The 14,734-nt window shown below is 29.6% G+C and overlaps 1 protein-coding gene across 2 annotated transcripts in view; it reads right to left on the bottom strand.

The window, feature by feature from the left end:
- The window catches only part of LOC108903717 (protein gustavus), a 226,173-nt gene that overhangs the window by 93,138 nt on the left and 118,301 nt on the right, over positions 1-14,734 (bottom strand). The window lies entirely within an intron of this gene.

Below are 14,734 nucleotides of genomic sequence, written 5' to 3'. Positions count from 1 at the left end.
AATCATACGTATTAAAAATAGTTTAGGGACTTATCAAAATGCAGAATTCAATAATTTTTAAACGCACAAGTACAAAACAAACTACAAGATATGCTCAAAATGTCTGCCACTAATTTCGATGCACCCACGACACCTTCGAATCCAACCTTCGCGCAATCGCTGGAAAACACCTCAAGAAAATGAAATAGTGGTACGCAAGAAACTCTCCACGGTGCAATTCCAGATACCAACACCAACTGAATTGCGTATTGCTGGACAGCTTAGTACCTCGTGTTATGCGCCGTGCCGTTGTCACATTGCTCGATATGAATTGTACCGAATTTTAAAATTATTACAACGCTAATTATTTTTTAGAATTAAGCATAAAGAAGTTAAAAAAAGTGATAAACATTGTATTTTATGGTATTCTACGCACGTAGTTATGTCAATATTCCTTAATTAATCGAACTTTTGTATATCAAGTTGGAGATTTTGATAATTTTTTTCTCGGAAACGGTTGAGTTTAGGACCCATGCCATATAAGGTTTTTTTTATTTATTTTAATGTATTATATCATCTGTTAAAATGAAGGCAGTCGAACTTCTAACACCTTGTATATATAGGAATTCAAATTTGTTGTCGGAAGTGAAACAAATGGAATAAAGCGAAGCAGTTTATATAGTCTTTCTCATATAAATTTAACAATATTTATTTATGCCGGCTAAAGACCATGCGGTCACTCGCTAAATAAAAATGTGTTAAAATATTTTCAGATTAAGTATTTGGCCAACATCCCGAGCGCCAAGTAAATATAACTGACAAATATTTGGTAAGTGAAGACATGCTTTCGAGTGTATCGATATGCAGCATCAACACAATATGGCATCTTTTTACGTCCGACAAATAGTTGGCAAGTTAAATCTGCATACCTAAGGCTTTATAAAAACGTTTGTCCTTTTTGAGATACAAAATGTATAAAAAGCATAATAAGAGCATGTTTTTATATACTTACATAATTCTAGATTTATTTAAACGAATCATATATTGTACCTCAGAGCTAAACTATATTAACTCCATTTATTACGAAAATGGGATTATTTGACAGCCCAACACAGTTTCTTAAGCTCTTTCACGTGCTAAACAGTAATAACTCCCACTCATGATATTTTCGAAGATAGACAGTGCTAAATAATAATAAGTCCCAACCTGTCTCCAAGCTAGACAATCGTATGTGTATTTAATATTAACCGTGTTTCATTTCCACAGTATTAAGTTCCTTGTTACATCAATTTAGTCCGAGCCAAACAGGTGTATATGTGGAGTTAATATTCTATTAGTTTGACTTCGGAGTATTAACTCCACACATATCAAGATCATGTTGGTTTACTTTAGTATTATATTCACATTCATCATGTGTAGACGTGTTTTTGTAGTGTTGGTGATAACTGGTAAATTATTAGTTATTTAAAAAGTGACTGATGACATGTAAAGGCGATATTTCTGTTTAAAGAATTTTTTTTTTCTATCCAGTTTATTAAAAATCAAATGTGTTGTTGGTTTATTTAAACTTTAGTTTTTTTATGAATATTATCTGATGTTTATATTTTTAAACATATTTATTGAATGTAGTTTATTTATTATTTTGTTGTTTGTACTATTTCAATAAAAAAAATTAAACTGGTAGTTTTTATCAGTATTATCCTCAGTATTATCGCACAATTAGTAAATATTATAATATAAAATCCCTAAATCATGTTTGTGCCAAATAGTGTTAACTTCATATTTTCAAAAAAAAAATACGAATAGAAAATTATTCTTTAAATTACAATTAATAATATTAAAATAGACGTATAACTTCACATCGTATTAATTTTTTTTATCAAGGAGAAGTAAGAGTTCGAAGTTATGGAATGATAAGCAAAATTTAAATTTTTAAATCTCTCCTGTAAAATTCCATTTTTGGCACTTAATACAGTTTAGCTCTGAGGTACAGATATAGAAATTGCTAATTTGTACCAAAATGGTAAAAGCTATCAAGATTAGTTTTAGTTTTAAAATAAGATTCGCATTTAAAACATAATTTCTTTTGTTATTTTGTCTCCACATCCAAGCAATATCAAGAATTCGATGCGTTGCTTTTCCGACAATACCATTGCAATTCAGTAAATAACTTGATTTTGACACAATAGTAACGTTTCGAACTCCAATTTACAACTAAAGCGAAAAATTAACCAGAAAGCCTGGCAAGTAAGTGGTGTCAAAAAAACGCAACATAAAAAATATATCTTTTTGCGTTAGCAGTGATAGGCACAGTTTCAAATTCTTTATTTTATTCTGTGCAAATTCATGGAGGATAACACTGAAGATAATTAAATTTTATTTCACTTGTTAAGTAGGTGTTTTATACAACCCTAAAAACCCTGCTATTGAAAAAATAAAACTTGTTTATTTGGTATGGCTGGATTCGGTTTTCTATAAGCTGTTCAACGAGCCACCCTCATGCTTTATGTTTTCATTTGATAAAAAAAGTAGGAGTAGCTGGGGGTTAGGGGGTTGAAGAAAAATTAATTATTATATAACCGAAAGATGGGAAAAAATCAAAATCAGTTAACGTGTTTCGGCGTTTTAAAAAAAATTAGCTCATTCAAAAGATATGAATTTTATTCCGTACTTCTGACCATCCCTGTATATAACTGGTCTATGGATTGTCGTGATTTAGAATCGCATTTTTGTAGTATTTCTTTTTAAATTGTGATGTATTATATAAAATCTGTACTGTTTCCCAATAAAACCTCCCTCTAAATTCCTGTTGCGGTATCATTGTTATCAGCTCGTAGACGATGAAGATTTTGATTGCCTTGATTGAAGATTGTTTCTAAATTTAAACACTGATAAATTTCTTTTGCGATGTGAAAGATTTTTGCATTTTTTTAAATATTTATTTGCATTAGATATGAAGCTTTTCGAATTTATTGTCCTCTACTTGAGTTTTGTAGATTTATTGAGAATTTATAAGTTCATACGTGCAATGTTACTATAAACACATGTTTATTGATTTTATTAAAAATAATGACTTTTCTGTTTTTCGAATAATCAAATGCATATTTTTTACATTCATAATTCTAAAAAATTCCATTTAAATTTGATAAACCTAAGGGATAATACTGATTACAATTAAGATGGGCTTTATATGTCTTTACTATTTCTAATTACTTAGAGCTTTCAGACTACTAGATATTGGAATTTTAGATGTTATTAACAATTTTCTTCTCCTTTTTTCATTTCAATAAGCATAACGAAACTTAACGAATTTCTATGTGACAGCAAAGAGAAATTTGAGCATAAATGTTTATATTAAAATTACACAAAAACCTATACCTACGAAGTTGATTATTAAAATGTGCACGATCTTATTAGGTTCACTTTTCTCATTATATGTATGTATCACAAAAGACAAGTCCTTTAAGGCTAGACTGTTTTTTGTTTACACCGAACTTAGAACACGACATATTACGTACACTTTCTCTTAATAGAAACTTAAACAAAGGTAATTTGGTTGTCGGATACATAATGATCGTGGGTGGATACATGTCAGAAAGGAAAGTAGAAAATAGGACCACCACATATAGCCTGCTTCCAGCTGTGTGCATGTATGTGTGTTTTTCTCTTTAGCATTCGTTAGGAAATTCGATTAATTTTAATGAGAAAATATCCTTTAAAGCTTATTTTTCTTCAGGGATGATCAACTCATTGTATAAGCTACAATTAAAATAAAAATTTTGAATATAAATGAGGCTCTAATTGAAAATTTAAAAAACGGTTTCTACTGAATCAATTTTTCAACTGGCAATCAGAAGCTAAGACCTTGGTAGGTATATTTTAAAAGTCATAAATTACCAGATGCATTATTTTATGCTGTGGCAATAAAAACAGTTAAAAAATAATAGCAAAAAAAAACTGTCTCAATTTTCTCCAAAGCATTTGATAATACTTATAGTTTAAGCAATAAGCCCTACTTTTTGCCACTGCATATGAAACGTATGTAGATAATTAAAACGCAATGATTATTCTAGCCTTAATTAGTTACAGCACTGGCACCTACTAGCCAGAGCGACACTTGCTATTCATTTATTTGCTTGACAAATATGACCTAAATTCCTTGCAACCATTTATTACTACTTACACGGTAAGAATCTACTTAATACACACATACGTTATGTATCAAAGTGAATAATTTTCGTGCATATATTATGTGCACATATGTATTTCTATTCTAAGCTTATAAATGAACGAATGAAAGGACATAGGACATTAACAAAAAACTTTAGTAAAAAGGCTTCGGACGAAATTTGGAAAATCGAAAATAAGTATACAACGAATATTGTCACGGCCATATTTTTTATCCTTAACTTTGGGGAAAAATATTGCCTACAAAAGTTGTATGGTCCCTTGAGCATGAGGGTTTTAACAATTAATTTGTTGAAAAAAACAATTGAATACCGTAGATACGACTTCTAAATGTAAATAGCATTATTATTTTAATAGAACCCCTATTACGTATTTTTGAAATCTGGGAAGTAGTTTCTCGTTAAGGATTTTTAATTCATAAAGAACATACCAAATTGCAACTACATTCTTGTCGAGATGGCACCATAAAATATACATTGAATTATTAATAAACGTAATGATAACACTTAAAAGTATTTGCTTTATATGTAAGGAAATATTTGTATTCTACTCATTTTTCCATATCATCCTTAAAATTAATGACATTATGACTGAATCACTCTGTATAGGATACCTACTCCACTTAAAACACCACTAGAATCCTTTTAGTTTTAATGCAAATATGACATGAAGAAATAAATCATTAGGTTATATTTTTCTACATAACTTTAATATGAAAAAAATAAAAGTAGCGTTACTTTTTATGAAACTAAATGATTTGTTGTATTTGTTATTTTGATAAAAAAAATTAATTCGATTGTACCTGATGGGTATACTATTTCCTTAAATGTTGGCACTTTTCCTGATAAATCAGTGATAATAAACAATTTCCAATCTAGTCAATAGCAAATATAGTTCCAATAAAAATGTCATCGATTCAATTTAAGAATTTAGGATTCAGGGATCACAATTTATGGCAGTATAAAATAATATTTTGTCTAGTATATTACAGTAATGCTTTCATCGGGTTGAGATTAAATTTTTATTATAGCTCTACGTAAACATTCTTATAGTTGTGTTGTTTTTGCCATTAACATTCTGATAATTTTTTTGCTTTAAACTATCTCTCCAAGTAATGGCTAGAAGAGTTTTGTCACTACAAAACTTTTAAATTTACCAAGCGGAGTGTTAAAGTTTAGTTGAAATAAAAGGTAGTGGATATACTTGCAGTTTTTCATGTTTTCGTATATACTAGGCAGACAAAATTTAACTCAATATTTGTTCGTTGTACATATGTATAAGTAAAAATTCTGAAATTAAGATGATTATAATTATCATGTATAATATACTATAATTGTAGGTATCATTTATATTGCTTTGTTTAGCACTAAATAAGCAATGAAATTTTGTATAAAATTTTCGTATCTAGAGAAACCATTTTTAAATAAGATTTTACTTCTATAAGTAATAACTACCAAAATATCAAACAATACAACGCAGATATACGTGCTTTCTAATTTTATCTGTAATAAGTATCAGAGATTTAGTAATTAAGTAATAATTATTTTTATAATTTCCTTGCCACAATTTCTGTAGCAACACCTCCAAAAAATTGCCTTCGAAAATGTATAAGGATTAATTGAAGCATAAAATCCAATAATGTTTTAATTTTTAGAAAACGCAATATTACTATCAACAAAAAAACACTCCTAATATTGCCGAGTTATTAAAACGTGAAATATCTAGTTAATTAGTGGAAATTATTACTTAAAGTTTCAGTAACTTTACGATTATTTATTCAAAGATGATACGATAAGTAACCAAGGCTTTGCTATAAATACGTTCGTCTAGATAAAATCGTAAAATATATCAGAGAGGTAGAAAAATATACTTTTATAGTTTCCCTGGATTAACTTGACCGACAATAGTATTAAAGTATTATAGAAAAGATTAAAATGTTTGCAATAAACATTAAAAATCATTTTTATATCTAGTTTAGAGATGGAGGGGATGTATTATTTGAGGATACATTTTCAGACAGCTTTTAAAAATAAAATATATAAAATTGTACAGTAGTTGTTTTTACCTGCAGTATGACCACTGCGTTTTGGGAGGCACTGTATAATTTCTTTCCCTAATTCCCAGAACGCCCTCGTAAACTACCACAGGCCGATTTTTGGAGAACCTGTTATGTATTGCACACCTAGTTTTTACACCTGGTAAACATCAACATTTTACGCCAATTTTGAAATCGATTTTCACAATACTTGGAAATTATGAAACACACACGACCGCCAAATTTTTATTACACCTTGGCCTATAATCTAATCATTTTATTGTTGTGTACAGGCACGTGTTTACGTTAATATATTTTGCTAGGTAAATGGCGGTACGTCGTATCCTTTGAGTTTTTTTAAAGAAAATATATATTACAAGTAAACGCTTGGAGATTTGAATCGTTTTGACAGCACCATCCATCAAGGAACAGGCGTAATATATCACTGATGTAAAGAAAACGTAAATTGAGCAACTAGAAATGACAGTAATTAAACATCTAGATGTAAATATCGCTGAAACGTACACCCATAATTTTTCGACATCAGCACTTAACATTTATAAAATTTATAAAGTAGGTATATAACTTTTCTTGAAACGGTATCTATACGGTTATTCCAAGTAAATTTTAAATATTTGATGTCCTCGAAATTAAAAGCTGTGACATTTCAATTAATTTTGTAATTATCAAACCGTTACGGAATATAATACACGAATTTCACAATTTTTTTTAACGCGATTTTATAAGTGAAAAATAAATACTTACAATTAGTCTGTACAATTATTTATATGCCAGGGTCGGCTCCAGATATTTTAACAGTTTTAATTTTCAATTTACTACCACATCAAAAAGTATATATATTTCAGGCATTTATTTCTTGTAAAACTAAAGTGATATAATTTTTAATAAGCAGTTATGGTACAAAAGTTGTGAAAGTGAAATATTGTGACGAAATAAGCAAATGAACTAAAAAAATTTCGACAGTTAAAATGAGGAATATTTATAACTATAACTTCCCAAAATTGCAATTCTGCTCACGACGATACTTCATTCTTAATTTTCGAAAATCTGTTTTAGCAATATTTTGATCTTGAATTTAGTAACAAGAAGTTATTCTACGCCCCTTGGTCGACTTGCTGATATTTTTTATTATTAAAGTTTAGTTATGGAAGAAAAAATGTATAATTTTCGTACAAAATTTTCCGTTTTTCTTTTCAGATTATCAGAATTAAGTAATATGTACCTACATGAAAGTATACCAGAAACTATTACATTTTTAATCTTTATTGAAATTGGTACGGGGCTATTTTGAACAGCAGCGTATAAAATATCGGATAAAAAATGTTAATACAATTTTTTCTAAAATTACTACCTAAAATAATTATAAGAGATGATTGCAATTTTGAGGAAGTAGGCGTGTTCATACGTTTTATTTAATAGAAAATATTCAAACGTCGTTTGTTTCTTATTTAATATGTTAATGGCCTATAATCGGGCACCCTGTACTTATATAAAGTATGGCCCATTAAGCACAAGGATACCCCTTTAACATTTTTTAGGAGGCACATTTCAAATGATTTTTTTAACACATACTCGTACTAGGTCCGTAAATATACTTGCTGAATCAACTATGATAATCCAGTAGATAAACTATGACCTATTACGATCTGTTTGGAAGTGAATTTTCGGAAAATCAATATAACGATTTTTTTTATAAAAAATCGCGCCAAGATGCTAGATTCAGCGTCATTTAAAACACAAGTATCTCAATTTCGTCAGTTGCATAAAATGCAGCATAATTTTTTATATAAATTTAAAATTTTAAATTTATGAACTTCCTGTTTTGATAAAAAAAAACTAGAATATCTCAAGATTGGAAATTAACCAATTGTCGGCACTGCTGATGGTAGTTAATGAATAATAAAGTCCGTAAGTTATTTTCACAAATTGTAGGTATAACGTAAAATTTTTGATTTACAAGGGAACTATTATTTATCGGTTATCATCAGGTTATTTTTAAATTGAACAGAAATGTCACTAATTAAAATTAAAGTATGTAGAACAAAAATATTCAGAATCATAAACTGATGATATTTGAGAAGCTGGGGTTTTAAGTGATACCAATTAATGATGTGTAGCTAGATATTGAATTTAACAAAATGTCTAACGATTTTCCGAAAAATGGCTTTTAAAAAATTAACGAGGAAAAAAATAGAGGTGTGACCTGGTTCTACGAGCAAAAAAAAGAATAAGGAGCATAAGGTAAACATCTGTTTCTGATAACATGGTAACATTTCACATTTTCGTTATTTTAAATCTTATGGGAAAAAATTAGATCAATATACATCCTTATAATACAACAAGGAATTGGTGCTTATTATTTTCTTATAGAAAAGGGAAATGAATATTAAACAACCCTTATTCAGTAAACACTGTGATCTGGTGATGATTTTACTTTTTGAGGATTGCCAATTTCAAATAAAATATGCATACAATGTTAGTTTTTTAATAAAAATTTTTGTAGTTTTCATATAGAGTCAATAATGTATCTGACAAGTAATACAAATACAGGGTGTCCAGAAATGATTAGCGAACAATTTAAGAGATGATTCCATTAACTAAATAATTGGTTAAGTTTCCATGACATTTTTCCCAAAGCCAAAGCAAAATTTCTAATATTTTTCTTCAATTGTAGTACTCATTACTGATAGAAAAGAATACACGATAAAAACTTCAAAATTCTAAAGCTTTAAAGATATTAAAAGGCCTTTATTGACAAATGGATCCTTATAACTGTTTTGTTTTCCATTTTTCATAAAAAAAATTACAACTTCCTTTTAAAGATCATAAAAAAGAGAAATAATGGATAATGTCCAGAAAACTAGTCTATAAAACAGTTAAATTGTCAATCAATCCATTTTCAGTCAAAATTCATAACTGACACCTTCATCATCATTTGAACATAACAGGAAATCTTGTTTCGTAAGAACTATCTTTAATTAATTTATTTTTAATTGGAATGATGGATTTAAAAAATAAAATTTAAAAATGTTACAAAATATGTGGTAACCAACCTCTTTTCGGGAACGATTAATGTTATCGAAAAAGGGAGCCTTTATGTAAGTTTTCTTAATGATTTTTAAGCTGAAAATGTTTTAATTTAAAAACGCTATTAAGAATTTAGGGCTTTAAAATATTAATGACTTTTTTATGTAGGTGTAGTTTATTACCAGTAAAAAGTACATCAAATTTGAAACAAAAATAAATAAAAAAGACAAGAAATTAATTAAAAAAAATAAGTTTACTTGAAATCGCCTAAGATTTTGCTAATCACTTTCAGACACCCTGTATAAAACTTTTCTAAAAATTAAATTGAGATTACGAATTTATTCTTGATTTCCTATAACTTTTACTTCCATTTCAACTTATTTCTCTGTTGCTATGGGAAGCGATTTTCTTCACGTTATTATATTCAAATTTCTTAAGCACTCGCTCTTTTTTATCAAGACCTGCAGGTATTTTTGCAAGTTTTCCGTTAGGTCTTGGCCTCTACATCAAAAGTGTTCTGTACGTTCCTTAGAAATAGGATAATCGACAACGTACCCAAAAGGGCTCATCCTAACGATTTAAATCGTTTCGAAACCGGTTTTGCCATAGAATTTCATGGGAAACGATCCGAAGAAGCCGCATCAAAGGGTTAGACTAAAATATCTAACTGGCAGGTATGAGGCGAGTAATAATAAACATACAAATATTGATGGACATGCGGATATTAGTCAAAAGTAATAACGTAGACCACACAACCGCTACTGTAAAACAATAAATTGAACGGCGTAATGGGGGAAATGTTGCCGATACGTTATAAAAAATCATAGGGTATCAGTGTACTGGTATTATTGAATTTTATGGACATTATTAACAACTTAACCAACGACATTACATCTATGAGATGACATATAAATTATGATGTATAAATAATTAGTTATAAGCTTTGATGAAGACTTGATTAAATTCGAAACGTTAATGAAATAATTGATGTAGTCTTTTCGTTCCATGTCCCATCCCGGTCAATTAAAAAAGAAATGAATTCAAATTAAATATACGTTTGACTGCATATTATGAAGTGTCTACAGTGTATCAAGACAATTAACTAATGTTCACAAAACTTTAAAAAAGCAACTTCTTCGGACATTTCATTTAACTCCTGCTCAAGAACTTGAAAATTTAAATCACAACGCACGTTTACAATTTTGCCGCTGGTTGGTGAATGGCTTCGCAGAAGATAAGCATAATAATGCTTCAAATATTGTTTTGTACCGACGAATCTTGTTTTACAAGGAACGGAGTTGTAAATTTTCATAATTTGCATGTGTGGAGTGATGAGAATCCTAAAGAAACACGACAATAATAACATTACCTGATAACCACAGCAATCAACATCTTGTTTTCATCGCCTACTGAACTCAAAGTTTTAAATCCGCGACATTGCTACGCAAACCAAAATAGGCAGACTTACAAATAATGCCATTTATCTCAAAAATGTCTTTCTGTGGTCGATTTTCTCAAGAGACCCCGTTTTAAAAAAATAAGACCAGTGTAGAAATTTTGACCGCTAAAAGAGAGAGGTAATCGGAGAAAACTATCACCCAGTATATCGATCTGACTAAAGCTTTAAGAAATAATACGCCATAGTAGTCCAAATAAATGTGTACAATTTTAACGCGATAGGTAAAAGTGTTATGAAGTTATTAATTAAATTAGTTTTATTTTTGACAACTTTGAAGGCTTGTAACTCAAAAACCAAACATTTTTTATTTAACTTTTTTTCGTAGATCCTTTTTATTTATCGTCCTGAATATGCAGTCAAACGTTGTCGGTGAAATTTGCGGACACGCTGTATACTTTGTCAAACCTGCATTTAATTTCCAAAAAATTCTTATACACAAAACAGCAACTATTTTTTAACTGTGTACAGGGTGTTATTTAAGTTTGTGGCCAAACTTCAAGGTGGAATTCTTTGAATGATTCTATGAAAAGTTTATATAAAATTAGGTCCGGTAAGGCTTCATTTTCAAGATACGAGGTGTCAAACTTTTTTAAATAGTCGTTTATTCGTAAAAATATTAATAATCCCTTCGTCAATTTTGCTGAAATATGGCGGTGTTATTTATGGTAGAAAGGGGCTAATTTAGTACTAACTAGAATAAAACTGTTAAGTCCGTTGGCGTCCCGGGGGCACCTTAACCAATATTTTTGACAAAAAAAAAAATGTGCCACTGAATTTTAAAACATTTTTTTCCATTAAGCAACTAAACATACAACTTTTTTGTCTCTTGAATTTTTTTCGTATCTTGCTTCCTTTTTGGAGAAAAAAAAATAAAATTCACTTTATTGTATGTACCTGGATGGAACAACATAAAAAAATTAACCAAACTATAAAAAAAAACTGGGGTGTACTTGTTATTTTTTTCCATATCAATAGTCAATTACAGAAATTGTTATAAAAATTAAAGACAACTAAAAAAAATAAAAATTGTGTTTTATTAATTAGGTACTTACAAAAAAAATTTTTTTTTTGTTGTCCATGGACGTGCAATAAAGTTATTTTTAATTTATTTCACTCCAAAGATACGAAAAAAATTCAAGACAAATTTTTATTTTTAGTTGCTTAATGCAAAAAAAATTATAAAAGTATTAAAGTCAGTGGCGCATATTTTCTTTTTGTCAATAATATTGGTTAAGGTATCCCCATGGACGTCACTAGACATAATAAATTTAATCTAGTTAGGGCTAAATTAGCCCCTATCTATGATAAATATTGCCAAATTTTAACAAAATCGTCTAAAGAATTTACAAAAAAAACGATTTTTTTAAAAAAATTTGATACTATATCTTGAAATCGAAGGACTACCGGAACTATGTTTATACAGGGTAGGAAAGTACCGATGGTCTAACTGAAGTTACGTGAGAGCGATAAAGTAAGCCATAGAAATCCATGCGATAGAGAAGGATGGCTATAATGAAGGCGTCTCATAGTCACCGCCTGTTTCGCCCTTCCACAAATAAGATCCACTTCTTATTTGTGGAAGGGCGAAATGGGCGGTGACTATTAGACGCCTTCATTATACCCATCCTTGTCTATCACATGGATTTCTATGGCTTACTTTATCGCTCTCACGTAACTTCAGATAGACCATCGGTACTTTCCTACCCTGTATAAACTTTTTTAGAAACACTCAAAGAATCACCCCTTGAAGTTTGGACACGTACTTAAATAACACCCTGTAAGTATATTTAATACAGGGATTTGTAATTTTAGCAGGTGATAAATTAGACACATTAGACAAACAAAAAAAGTATTACATACAAAACTTGTTTATTTGGTATGGCTGGATTCGGTTTTCTATAAGCTTTTCAACGAGCCCCCTTATGCCTTATGTTTCCATTTAAAAAAAAAGTAGGGGTAGCTGGGGGTTAGGGGGTTGAAGAAAAATTAATTATTATATAACCGAAGGATGGGAAAAAAATCAAAATCAGTTAACGTGTTTCGGCGTTTTAAAAAAAATTAACCCATTCAAAAGATATGAATTTTATTCCGTACTTCTGGCCATCCCTGTATATAAAACTTTGGATTATTTTCTTCTGGAACTGACAGGTTTCTGCAATTTTCTCACTTTCTGTTTAAATGGATTTATCCGATTTTGCATATAGGGGCATTATGATGTAAACAGTTTTAAAACACAAAAATAAATTAAAAAGTTTTATACCTCTAACTAGTTGTATATAATAATATTGAGGTAATTATAAAAATTATATTCCTTTCCGCTCAAAAACTGGCCGATTCATAAAATAGAATACCTATTTGACAACAGCACGATAACCGCTGTATCTAATCAAATGGATGAAAAGTATAGGAGGCAGAGACAGAAGACAGTCGTAGTCGAAAAAGTAGGTCGAGTGCGCTCTGTGTTTTTGATTATCTAGTTTAGTTGTTATTTTTTCGATCAAAAATGGGTTCGAAAACGGTTGATTTCCGTACGTACGTTTATATAAACTTTTTTGCTTATTTATACCTGAGAAATACACCCTTACATAAGAAAAAAATATATATTTAGGGCAAATTATTTTGTACAAATGTTACACGTGCCTCCGCACATAGTAGATACACGATATGAATATAAACTTTTAATATTTCAGCACTTCATTCTACCCATATGAGTAACTAAATAAGAGGGTTTTATTCTGTGTATTCCGTCGGCAGCAGCGGCAGAGTACCGACATCTGTAGCTGGTGCAGCAGACGACACACTCGAAAACCACAGACCATAAAATAATTAAGGAAACTGCGTTGGAAAACACAATTAGAGTAACCAGTAATTCTACTATCTAATAGATGTCGCTGCACCATAATGGTCGTAAATTTAAATGTAACAAAATACACAAAGAATAAAAAGTGTTTCATAAGTAATAGATCACAAAACAGCTATTAATAGCAAGTTAATCATTGAAAATTAACGTGAACCATTAACACCTGTTCCATGACCAATTACTTATGAAATACTTTAATTATCACTTGGTTAAATGAAAAAGTTAAAGCAGTGATACTTAAATGTGTGACAAAATTCATTTTGTTATGAATTCGAAAATATTTAAATATCAAAAAAATGTACAGGGAGACTCTTGTAATTATTATTTTTTAAAGAAAGCATTAAAAACTGCAAATTTTAAAGAATTTGAAAGAATTATTTAGATACATTTGTTTCGAAGTAATTGGTTTTCATCAGTACGATGTAATATACTATACTACTAGCAAATAACAATTTTAAACATATGCATTTCGGTTTTTTAAAAGGTGGAGGTGAAAAATCATTCTAAATTGAAGTTTGGCAGCTCGTACAATGAAAATTCTGTAATGTTACGTTAACAATGTGTTTTGCTGAATGTTGGATACCATCTGAGGATTCCGAGGTAATATTATTACAATTAATAGGTGAACTTGTAGTTGATCCTAAAAATAATGTTGCCACAGCACTTCCTATTACTGTTTTTTAAACATTTTTTACTCAAAATGGTCTTCACAAAAATAATGATCTGTTTGTCGGAGTAAATTCTGGTTTACATAATTTTCGAACTGATTCTATCCACAGTAATTGTCTGTCTTTTGTAATTCTAAAAAAGCTTTTACTTCTATAGAACGTATTACAGATATTCATATAGTAATAGATGTTTTTGCAATTTGGAGCACAACATTGATATTTAGTTCTAACAGGTAAACTCATTTTGGATTAAAAAAACGAATAAAAAACAGTAAGGCAGTTCAGACGATTGATTCAATAAATCCCTTATTATGTTAATCTAAAACAAAACAAATTGATTAATGTATATAAAACGCGGCAACCTACCTGAAGTCCTGAAGATAAACTATAACCTCAAACCTCAAACATTCTATTCTACTCTACGTTAATTGAAATATTTCAGTCAACGCATTCTATTTCTGTTGATTGAAAGCTTGGAAATACAGAATCGATCTGTG

This window comes from Anoplophora glabripennis, unplaced genomic scaffold (assembly GCF_000390285.2).
Source record: "Anoplophora glabripennis isolate ALB-LARVAE unplaced genomic scaffold, Agla_2.0 scaffold63, whole genome shotgun sequence".
Lineage (NCBI taxonomy): Eukaryota > Metazoa > Arthropoda > Insecta > Coleoptera > Cerambycidae > Anoplophora > Anoplophora glabripennis.
This window is presented reverse-complemented; position numbering and strand designations above follow the sequence as displayed.